Source organism: Lissotriton helveticus, chromosome 7 (assembly GCF_964261635.1).
Source record: "Lissotriton helveticus chromosome 7, aLisHel1.1, whole genome shotgun sequence".
Lineage (NCBI taxonomy): Eukaryota > Metazoa > Chordata > Amphibia > Caudata > Salamandridae > Lissotriton > Lissotriton helveticus.
In genome coordinates this window covers 465,376,013-465,388,206 of record NC_136068.1, presented here as the reverse complement: position 1 = coordinate 465,388,206, position 12,194 = coordinate 465,376,013, and the positions used below count along the sequence as shown (strand labels likewise).

Below are 12,194 nucleotides of genomic sequence, written 5' to 3'. Positions count from 1 at the left end.
GAATATCCCACTGGTAGCTCCAGTGAGATATCCACTCATGAGGCTCCATCTGCCCAGGTCTCAGTTATGAATGCTACATCAATTGCATGTGATTCTATCAGTTCTGCCATTTCGGCATTATGTTTTACTAAAGATCTTGTATTGAGTAGCATAGCCTTTAGGACCTTTAAGTTCTTTTTAACAGGTAGTTTATATTCTGGTTTTGGAGACCTCGCTTTTGAATTTGAAAGCGATAACTTACAGTGTTCACACTGCTTAATCTCCTGCTGCGGGTCTAGACGTGGACATTTTAGATTAACCATGTATTTATACAGTTCCTCATGTGAATAAGGTATACCTGGTAATTCATTAGATAATTGTACAGGGGTTGTGCCCCTTGGCCCTGGACAGGCGAAGACGGGAGCAGGCGGGCTTGCCTTTGGCGTGCCTTCGGTACACAGGCTGCGCGCGTCTACAGCACGTCCGTTCTGGCATTAGTTTAAGTAGTGTGTGCAGGGCTGAGAACTAGCCCACTACACCCCCGGAAGTGACAGTGTCCCCGGAAGTGTGTCACAGCGTGATAGCCCAATTTCACCCTCCATACAAACGGCACTTGCCGTGACGGACCAGGGTGCGGGGCGGGATTCCCTGGTAAGTGCAAATGTGGCGATTAAAAAGAGAATGCTACCGTCTTGCTTTTAAAAACATCATAAACGCCCATTCATTAAGATAAAAACAGATTAGCAGCCCAGCGGCATTCCTACCACATCGGACCAGGAAAGGAAAGGGTGGAGACTACAAGAAGAAAATACACAAAGGTAAGGAATGAGAAAAAAATGGGAAGCAGAAAAAGACTGAACAATAAAAGTAAAACCAGAGTTACAAAAAGCAAACTATAAAAGGAAAAGACAAAGAAAAAAGGAAAGAATAAGGACTAAAACAAAAATAGGGTGAAGAAGAAAAATAAACCACGGTTGACATGTAAGCAGATAAAAGATTAGAAGTGAAGATTGAGATAAGATACAAGGAGTGTGGAGATGGGTTACTTGGAGGAGATGACTGAAAAAAGCAAGCACGAAAAAATATCAATAAAGAGAAGTGGGGCAGAAATAATAGTTTGGGGGCAATAAAATAGATTGGTGAGACAGTGTTAGAGAGTTGGGTAAGAGATGTTGAGAACATGTTGAGAACATGGAGGTGACACACAAGAAAATGAAGGCAACAGAATGAGAGAGGTGAAGTTGAGAGGGAAACTTAGTGATTAAGGGGATGGTGACACTGGTGAAGATTACAGTGGTTATTCTAGGCATTATAATGGTCCTGGCACAAGGATCTCCCTTGGACATAGTGCAAGAATTCCAATGTCCCTTTTGGGCGCACCCCATAAATTACAGTGGCACCAGCATTAAACGGTCATTCATGGAACAAGGGGAGTTTTTGAAGAATTACGGAGCCTGTTGTGGACATGTTGTAGTGTCAGCATAAAATGGCCCAAACTGAGTTCCACTGTAGGCAAAACATGACACCTAGCAAGATACATTTTGGTAACTCCATCTCTTAGAACTGCTGACATAACTGGTTCTCATTGAAGTCAAACAGATAGAGTCAAAGTTCTCCCTGTTCATGGAACAGACCATGTGCCACCTTTGAATGCATTTGCCATTCGTGATTTGCTAAGCGTCAGCGACTGAGCTCCTCCACCCTGGCATTCAACGATCCTGCCAGGGAGTCACAAGCAGGAAAATCCTGTGATGGTCCAGCCATTTACAGAGACACATTGCCTCCTGGCACTGGGTCCGTGACCCCATCCTGCCTTATTTCAATACCACATGGTGGTAGTGGTTTCCATAAGCTCCTGTACCAGCCTCCCCTTGATGGATAGATGGAAGGCCTTCAATGCCAAGAGAATGGCCTTCAGCTCCAGGAGTTTGATATGGAGCCAGGACTCTGACGAAGACCAGAGACCTCTGATCTCTACCACACCCAAGTGGACATCCCTAAACAGAAAGGAACGCATTGGTCACCACTGTCAGCTGTGGTTGGCAAAGGGAGAGGGGTCTGCTACCAACCCAATCATGATCCAGTAACCACCACTGCAGATCCTTTGAAGTATCCTACAAAATCTGGACATGGTCGGAGAAGTTCCCTTGATGTTGGGCCCACTAAGACCTCAGGTCCCACTGCACAGTCCACATATGCCACCTGGTTTGTTGCACACGCACCACATGCAGGAGGCCATCAGTTCCAGCAGTCTCAGAGTCAACCTCACTGAGTTCCAGGAACGAGGCTGAATGATTGGCATTATAGCCTGAATGTCCTTGTGTCGCCTTACATGGGAATGTTGGAAACCATACAGAGTCCAGGATTGCTCACATTAAGAGGAGCATCTGAGAAGGAGTCACATGAGACTTTGGTCCTGTGGTAATGAACCCCAAAGATGATAGGAGGTTTGCCGTGGTCTGAGGATGATTGACTACCTGGGTAAAACCTTTGTTTGACAGCTAATTGCCGAGGTAGGGGAAGACTTGGACCCCTGACCTTCGAAGGTTTGTTGCTAACACAAGCCATCACTTTAATGAACACCCAAGGGGCACACGTGAGACTCAAAGGGGAGCACAGCAAATTGAAAATGCTCCTGTTCCACCATGAACCGTATGTAGCGCGAATGGACCTGTAGGACAGGTATATGGAAATAGGCATCCTGCAAATCCAGGCCACCATTCAGTCTCCAGGGTTAACAGCAGACCAGAATGCAATGGGATGAACTGTGCTCGGATGGGAGGTAGTGTGCTACCACCCCCCTTTCTGTTTAAAAGGCTCCCTTGAGCCAACAAGCCGACAAGCTCTCCTGGGATGCACCTGTGTGTGATCCTGTGCCTGTGAAGACTTGGGCAGCACTTCCAGATGACTTTTCTTTTCTCTCTACTACTTCTGGAAACGTGTCTAGAGATAACAGCACCATCCGGACCAAATATGGTGAATAACTACAGCGACTTTGAAGTAAGTGTACTGCATTTATCAGAGTGTTATGGGGTGAACTGTGCTGGGATGAGAAGCAGTGTGCTCCCACCACTGTAGTTGTTTAAAAGGCTTCCTTGAGCGGACGATCTCTCCTGGGATGCACCTATGTGCCTGTGAGTGGTATTGTGACCTGTGAAGACTTGGGCTGCATTTTCAGAAATCCCATATGACTTCTCTGCGCTTTTTACTACTTCTGAAAACTACTGGTGAAGGGCTAAACCCAGAAATATGTGTCTAGAGATAACAGCACTGTCTGCGTCAACTTTGGTGAAAACTTCAGCAACTTTGAAGTAAGCATACAGCATTTACTAGAATGCAATGTGGTGAACTGAGTTGGGATGAGCGGCAGTGTACTCCCATTCCCCTTTCTGTTTAAGAGCAGACAAGTCCTGAGCCAGTGTGATCATTTTGATTAGTTCTGCTGGAGGCAGGCGGAGAGAGGGCACCTGTCTAAAATGGTCGGAAAGCCTTCGTTCTTATTTGACACCAGACAGTAGTGGGAATAACAACCACAATCCACTTTAGGCGCAGGAACCCCCTCAATAGCCCCTTTGGCCAAAAGGACATTCACTTCCTGCTGTAAAATGGACAGATGGTCCTCAGTTGTACCAGGGACACTGAAAGTTGTGGCGACATGGCAATGAAGAGTAAGGCGTAACCTGTCTGGATTATCTGCATGACCCACCTGTCTGAGGTTATGGTTTGCCAACCCAGGAAAAATCACTGGATCCTGCTGCCAACAATGTGGCAGGGCTTCATTATGGGCACGCTAAAGGAGTTTGGCAGGTGGGGCTGCAGGGTGGGGGGCTAAGTGGTGTACTGACCTGGTCTGCGGAGTCGTGGCTGCCAAGGCCTTGCCTACGAAGTGGCTGGGCACCTAGGTGAAGCTACAGTGACTGGCGGTATGGGGTGCCTCTGCCGAAACACATGAAAGGAACGATGGGGCTGTTGCAGTTGGCAAAGTGGGGCAGATACGCTCAGGGAGCCTGCGGTGGCCCTGCTTTCTTTGAACCACTCCAGTGAGAAATCAGCCTTGTTCCCAAAGAGGCAAGTCCTGTCAAAGGGCTTGTCCATAAGGGACAACTGAACATCAACTGAGAACATGGTCAATTGTAGCCAGGCGTGGCGACAAATGAGGACACTGGATACAATGTCTCTCCCAATGGAAATCAGTGGTATCCAAACGACAACAAAGTGTGAACTTGGCTGTATCATGGCCATACTGCATGATTTGGTCATAACTGGCTGGAATTCTACCAGGACATCGGCGACGTCATGAGGCACCGGATCCCAAAGAGAGTGAGAGTAGTGGCCCAGAAGGCAACTGGCATTTAAGGACCTGGGGGCCAAGCTGGTGGGAGAAATATCTTCTTCTGAAAGGTCTCCACTTGTCTGGACTCCCTATAGGGAGGTGGAGTAAGGGCAGCAGCTGAGGCGATCCAGTGATTGATTCAAAGGGTCCAACTGGGGCAGAAAAACTTGTCGGCAGTATTCCAGATAAAAGGCCCTCAGCTTCTTGGGGCTCGTAAGCTTGACAGAGGGAGTTGGTAAGGATCCAAAGATTCCGAGAAGGGCCACGCAGAACTCTTTGATCTGGCTCAGTGTCGCTGACGACCCTAGAAAATTGGACTGTGGCAGGACAAGTTGCCGGACAGGCTCCATCGATGACTAACTTCAGGAGTGAGATCAAGAGGCATGGTGATGCCCTCATGCATTCTCAGGAGTATGCGAAGGAGGTAAGGGGACAAGTCCCGCTTGGAATTCCTGGTTTTTCTTCAACTGACCCAAAGACTTGAGCGTAACAACGACCAACTTCGGGATAGACTCCTGCGATTTCTCGATCGAGAATAGGGCCATCCCTCCGACTTGGACTCATCTCGCCACAGATTCTTCCTGTGCTTGGCGACAGTTTTGCCCTGCAGTCATATATGGTCTCCGGGATCATCGACACGCAGTCACTGCAGGCATCTAGAGTTGTACGCTTAAACATTTCTCCATCTCTGGGGTTGGTGGACTCTATACACACACTGTACTTCATTCTAGTCCAGTATATATAGAGCCACTTTCTCACACCAACGGCACCAGGAGTCGATCGACTCGATAAGAAGAGACAAAAAGGCCTAGAAAAACTCAATCAAAAAGTGACTGGGGGTACCGCTCTCTCCGGATCTGCGCTTGCTTGCGCAGAAAAAGAAAGAACTGACGTCAGGACGCAAGGGCGGCGTTTAATTAGCTGCTGCGGCGTCATCTTGGCGACCACAACGCCACCTTCCGGCTTGCAGGGGTACTGCTGTAGAAAACTTTCCGGATCCAGTCTGACACCTGGGGGTAATTCTAAGGTAAGGAATCTATCACTATGTGTTTCTTTCAGATATGTTTTCCCCCCACCAAACCTGATGAGGAACTGTCATAGATATTTGTTTGCAACAGTCCTTACAGAGAGTAAAAACTTTTGTTTGGGAGGTGACATTTTACTGTACACAGTTTTTTTTTTTAGTTGAAGGGTCTCAAAATGCAGCTCTAGTTCCATGCCTGGTGGTGGGGACAGGAAGGAACTGACAGTGTGCACCTATATAAGCTCCGCATGTAATTTCTGGAATGGAACGGCGTCAGTGCAGATTTGCATGGTGCCACCTACTAGCACGGAAGTACAGCTGAAGAACAGGTTACCTACCTTTGGTAATAATATATCTGTTAGAAACATTAGTAGGGATAGATTCCTTATCTTAGAATACCCCGAGGCGTCAGACTAGATCCGGAAAGTTTCCGTCAGTAGTACCCCTGCGCTTCGGAAGGTGGCAGCGTGCAGCTCCGTGTCCGTCGTTGGTATCATGGTCGCCGAGATGACGTTGTGGCAACTACTTAGACGCCGCCCTCGCGCGCTGACTGCAGTTCTGTACACGACTTTCCGCGCCAGGAATGCAGAGCCATGCAAGATACTGACCACAGGTGCCTTGAAACTAGGGGCCTGAAAGGGATGACCTTAACCCTAGAAATCAGTTCGCAGACGGTGAGGATGGGTGGGGCGGTATGGAATCTATCACTACTAATGCTTCTTGCAGAAGGTAAGTAACTAGTTCATCTGAAAGAAACACATAGTGATAGATTCCTTACCTTAGAATAGATACCCCAGCAATACCAATCCCAGTGGTGGGTCTGCGAACCAAGATCACACCAGGAAGTCCCGGAGAACTGAACGGCCAAAGAAGCTGTCTCTCCGGACTTGCCTGTCCAGGCAATAGTGCTTAGTAAAAGTGTGCAGCAAAGCCCACGTAGCTGCCTGACAGATGTCTTGCAGGGGGACACCACATCCCAATGCTGTAGTGGCCGTCGTCACCCTGGTGGAATGGGCGCGCAGCCCCACTGGAGGGTCCTTCTTAGCCAGAGAATAACAGGCTTTAATACACAAGACGACTCATCTGTAAAGAGTCCGCTTGTGTACGGCGCGACCTTTCTTTGCGTCAACGTAGCCAACAAAGAGCTGGTCATCCACCCGGAACTGATGTGTGTGGTTCAAGTAAAATGAGAGCGCACGTTTTGGGGCCAGACGGTGGAGCCTCTCTTCCTCTCTAGAAGGATGCAGAGGCAGAAAGAAGGTGGGCAAAGTGATGGCTTGCCCGATGTGAAAAGCAGTGACAACTTTTGGCAAAAAGGAAGGACGAGTTCTGAGCACAACCTTGTCCGGATGGACAGACAGAAAAGGAGGTTTACAAGACAGAGTCTGGAGCTCACTCACTCTCCTAGCGGAGGTGATGGCAACCAGGAAAGCAGTCTTTAGAGTTAAGAAACGTAGAGGACAGTTGTGAAGAGGCTCAAAGGGAGCGCATATCAAGTATGTGAGAACCAGATTCAAATCCCACTGTGGCATCACAAAAGGAATAGGAGGGAAAAGGGGAGTAATGCTTTTAATCTATTTACAACAGGGACTTGAAAAGAGAGGGCTGATCAGGGAGCCTGATAAAGGCCGAAATAGGAGAATGGTAGCCCTTGATAGTGCCCAGAGCAGAGCCCTCCTGGGCCAAAGAAAGAAGGAACAAAAGGACTTCTGAAAAAGGGGCAGAAAGGGGATCCACAGCCTTTGCTGTGCACCATGCCACAAATTTGATCCACCTGCAGGCGATTCCAACTTAGTGGAAGGCCGCCTGGCCGCCAGAATAACATTACAAACTTCAGGAGGCAAGTCAAAAGGAATCAACTGCCGCCGTTTAATCTCCACGCAAGGAGGTGGAGACTGGACATGTTCGGGTGGAGGACCGTCCCCTGCTGCTGCGACAGAAGATCCTCCCAAAGAGGCAGTCGTATCGGGGGATCGATGGTCGTACTGAGTAGCTTGGGATACCATACTCTTCAAGCCCAGTCCGGAGCCACAACAATGACTTAGGCCCGGTCGCGCCTGATCTTCTTCAGCACTCTGGGCAGAAGTGGTATAGGTGGAAAGGCTTACAACAGACCGCAACGCCACTTGCGACGAAAGGCGTCGCCTAGCGAGTGCCTCCTTGGAAATTCCAACGCACAGAACTGCTGACATTACGCGTGCTCTTCGGTGGCGAATAGATCTAACCAAGGCTCTCCCCACTTTTGAGAGAGACCTTGCGCCACGTCCGAGTGAAGACGCCATTCGTGATCAATCATGCACTTGCGGCTGAGTTCGTCCACCCTTGCGTTCAGTGAACCTGCCAGGTGTTGAACCACCAGGGAAATGCCCTGATGTTCCAGTCATGTCCAGAGGCACAGAGCCTCCTGACATAGGGTCCACGACCCCACCCTGCCCTGTTGGTTGCAGTACCACATGGCGGAGGTGTTGTCCGTGAACACCTGCACTACTCTTTCCCAGACAGAGGGAAGGAATGCCTTGAGTACAAGTCGGATCGCCCAAAGCACCAAAAGGTTGATATGGAGCCGGCACTCCGCCGGAGACCAGAGGCCTCTGATCTCCGCCTCTCCCATGTGACCACCCATCCCAGGAGGGACGCATCCATCACCACTTTGTGCTGCGGTTGGGGAAGGGAGAGGGATCTGCCACTGACCCGATGCCGGTTTGTGAGCCACCACTGCAACTGTCTTGCAGTGCCCTCCGAGATCTGGACGGACTCGGACAGGTTCCCCTGGTGCTGCGCCCACTGGAACATCAGGTCCCACTGCAGAGCTCGCATATGCCATCTGGCAAGATCGACCAGCAGGATGCATGAGGCCATTACGTCCAGCAGCCTGACCGAAACCCAGGATAGAGGCCGAAAGATCGGAATCAGAGCCTGAATATGCTGGACTCGCTGTTCGGGAGGACAGACCTGAAAAGGACGATGAAGAGGAGCTTCTGAAAGAGAATCAGGTGCGACTTCGGCACCCTGATGGAGAACCCAACACCAAATGCAGGAGGTCTGCCGTGGTCTGGAGGTGGGAGACAACTGCCTGGGGCGAGCCCGCCTTCAACAGCTTGTCATCGAGATAGGGGAAGACTGGAACCCCGGATCTGCGCAGATGAGCTGCAACCATCGCCATTACTTTCGTGAACACCTGAGGCGCGCTGGTAAGGCCAAAGGGGAGCACGGTAAACAAAGTGCTTGTGGCCTACCGTAAACCGCAGGTAACGCCGGTGGGCCGGCAGGGCGGGAATATGGAAATATGCATCCTGCAGATCCAATGCTACCATCCAGTCTCCAGGGTCGAGTGCAGACAAGACCTGAGCCAGAGTTAACATCTTGAACTTCTCCTTCCGGAGGAAGCGACTAACATTCCGGAGGTCTAAGATAGGACGCAGGCCCTTGTCCTTTTTGGGCACCAGAAAGTAGTGGGAATAACAACCACAACCTACTTCTGGCGCAGGAACGTGCTCGAGGGCCCCCTTGGCCAAGAGGGCCACAACTTCCTGCTGAAGACGTGCCAAGTGATCTCTCGACATGCGGTTGTACGGGGCGGCATGGCTGGAGCGGTAGTCTTGAAGGGAGGAAGTAGCCACTTTGGACCATTTGTAAAACCCACCTGTCCGTAGTGAAGGTGCGCCAGTGGGGAAGATGCTGGCGAATCCTGCCGCCCACTGGTGAAAGAAAACCCCTTCTTCCCAAATTGTTCCAGTCTCTTGGATTCCCTATCCGGGGGTGCTGAGGGAAGGCACTTTGGGACGTAGAGACTTGGGCAACCAAGCTCTCAGGGGTGGGGTGTTGGGAGAGGAAGATGGGGTCACCCGGAGCCCCTGTATTGGGCCTGGAACAGGTGCCCAAAAGAACGTCCAAAAGTGCATCATTAAAGGGCAGCAGTGGCTCCGCAGAGGTAGCCGCCGGCTGAAGCACATCTGTCAGGAGGTTAGCCCTGACAGCCACAGTAGGGAGTTCGAGGTGGAGTGTCTCAGCCGCCCTACGCAACACCACTGCATAACTCGCACCCTCCATAGCCACAGTAGGAGGAGTTAGCATGCCAAGGTCAGGAGAGGTATCAAGATCGCTGGCATCCCCCAATTCCTCAACCCAGGCCGGGTCAAACTCACACTGTGCTGTGAGAGGGTCCTCAGACCCCTCCCAGTCCTCTCCTTCCTCCAAAGGCTGTGAGCGGCAGGCCAAAATTACGGAGTCTGGACATAGGGGTAGAAAGGCCCCATCAGCGTCGGAATCGGCGTAGAGCGGCGCCGTGTCTACATCAGGGCTGAAACAGGGTTGTCATTGTCCAGGGGCAGGGGCGACGTCAGGAGTGGTGCCAGTGGGGTTGACGTTGGTGGAGGTGTCACTAGGTCAACTGGCGTCGACCGGGATCCAGGCCTGGATCATAGGGGGCCCTGCAGCGCCGGGGCAGGAGCCGACAGCGATGCCCGAACCGAAGCCGCCGACAGTGAAGAGTGAGGACCACCAGTCGGGCCCGCGGGGCCCGAAGGTGCACCGGCGCGGCCCAACAACCAAAGCGGGCCATGGCTGACAGAAATTACTGCAGCTGGGCCGGAGCCGCCGACGACGCGAGAAGGGTGGGTAGGCCGACTGCGACACCGCAGGCTCCGCCGGAGCCGCGGGGGAGGGACCATCCGCACCCTCAGCCATGTCTCGCGACGGGCGTGGGAAAGTCGGTGAGCGAGGACACTTCTTCGACTTCTTGTGATGCTTCGCCTTACCTGATCCAGAGTGCGAAGACTTCGATCCCAAAGAACGATGGTGATGGCTCCGGGACCGGTCCCTCAACCTCCCACGGGACCGGGACCTCGAGCGGCACGGAGCTGACTGCCGGACTTACAGCAACTTTCGGGAGCACTACCGCAAAATTTTTGGCACCATGGCTCGGTAGTCGGCACTTTGGGCCGTGGTCGCGCCCCAGGCAGTAGAGACACACGCGGTGCGGGTCCGTCACCGACATCATTCGATGGCAACCTCCCCAGGACTTGAAACCGGGCATCCCTACTGTGAGAAAGTGCCATCTTTCTTGCATGGGTATGCCCCCACTTTTTTCTGACTGCTGATGTGCTTTGACTGAGTGTGCCCTGGGCTCCTGCCAACCAGGTACCCAGGGCCTGTGTTCCTTCCCTAAAACTGTGTTGAAACTAAAACCCAATTGGCATCTCTGGCCACCTGTCAGCCCCTAGTAAATGGTACCGTAGGTACCCAGGGCATGGTGACCAGAGAAGACCCCTAAGGGCTGCAGCACTTATTGTGCCACCCTTAGGGGCCCTGTACCCTGGCACCCACACACTGCCTTTGCAGGCAGAGTGCCTAAGTACAGAACTAAACAGAGTCGACATGGCACACATCCCTGTGTGCCATGCCCACAAAGCCACTGCCCTGGCATACATCAGTCACCCGTCTAGTTGGGTGCCCTATGCCAGTGGTGTGGGCCCAGGTGCATGAGCCCTGTGCCCCTACAGTACCTAGGGCCATTCCTGAGCACTGTAAGTACGGTGATGCCATTAAGAGTATATGGTGCTGGGAGGTTGTCATTACGAACTCTATTGTGTTGCTTACTGTCAATACTGTATTAATTGTGTGCACAAACTTTATTGCTCCATTGCAAAGTAATTACATGAGAGAACTCATAACAAGAAAAGTATATTTTTATAACTGTTGGTTCTAAAAATAAAACACCTACATCTGTGGATATAAAAACAATTTGCCTGGAGTTCAGTCCTTGATTGTGTGAAACCTTTTGCTGACTGAGTGTGTACAACAAATGCTTTACACTGTCCTCTGGTACTGCCTTACTGCTCGACGAAGCTACCACTTTGGAGAGTAAGGTCAGTTCTGACTTTAACCTCTGTTATACCTCTGGGGTTGGTGGACTCCATACACACACTGTACTTCATTCAAGTCCAGTATATATAGAGCCACTTTCTCACACCTACGGCACCAGGAGTCGATCGACTCGAAAAGAGACAAAAAGGCTGAGAAAAACTCAATGAAAAAGTGACTGGGGGTACCGCTCTCTCCGGATCTGCGCTTGTTGGTGCGGAAAAAGAAAGAACTGACATCAGGACGCAAGGGCGGTGTTTAATTAGCTGCTGCGGCGCCATCTTGGCGACCACAACGCCACCTTCCGACGCGCAGGGGTACTGCTGTAGAAAACTTTTCGGATCCAGTCTGACACCTGGGGGTATTTCTAAGGTAAGGAATCTATCACTATGTGTTTCTTTCAGATATGTTTTCAGATTCAGTCTTATGCCTGGGGTATATTCAAAAGGTGAGGAATCGGACTCAAATAAAAATAACTGACAATACCATGGACAATATTTGCAAGTGCTGCATTAACACAGCAATGTTTCTTTCATGAAAGCAGGTCGGTCATGTTCGATGTTGGTATGTCAAACTGAAATCTTCCAGTGATTACTGCAGAGCCCATTTTTTGTCAAGTAGGGTCAGATTCACAAAAGTATTTATAAGCACAAATTACAATTCTGATTTTGTAGATGGAATACAACCATTGCACATCATCTGCAAACACAGATTTTCACCCTTTTGCTTTAAAATTTAGTGTCACAAATTTAAAGTTGCGGCATATTGCTTTCTGTTCCATGGGAGTGGGGTCCTACTGTAAAAAGTAAGTTAACAGCTACTAATTTGTAGGTCAACGGCAAAATATGCATTAGGCACAACTCGAGTAGGAATATAATTTGGCAACTGAAGCTATTTATCTGGGTTTAGATAAGTGTTTATGTAGTTAGACTATTCCTGAATTGAAGAACCTTTGGGTGATGTATCACGTAAGAATAAATCAGACTAGGAGTCTGA

At 50.4% G+C, this 12,194-nt stretch overlaps 1 protein-coding gene across 2 annotated transcripts in view; it reads right to left on the bottom strand.

The window, feature by feature from the left end:
* The window catches only part of INO80E (INO80 complex subunit E), a 275,519-nt gene that overhangs the window by 70,383 nt on the left and 192,942 nt on the right, over positions 1 to 12,194 (bottom strand). The window lies entirely within an intron of this gene.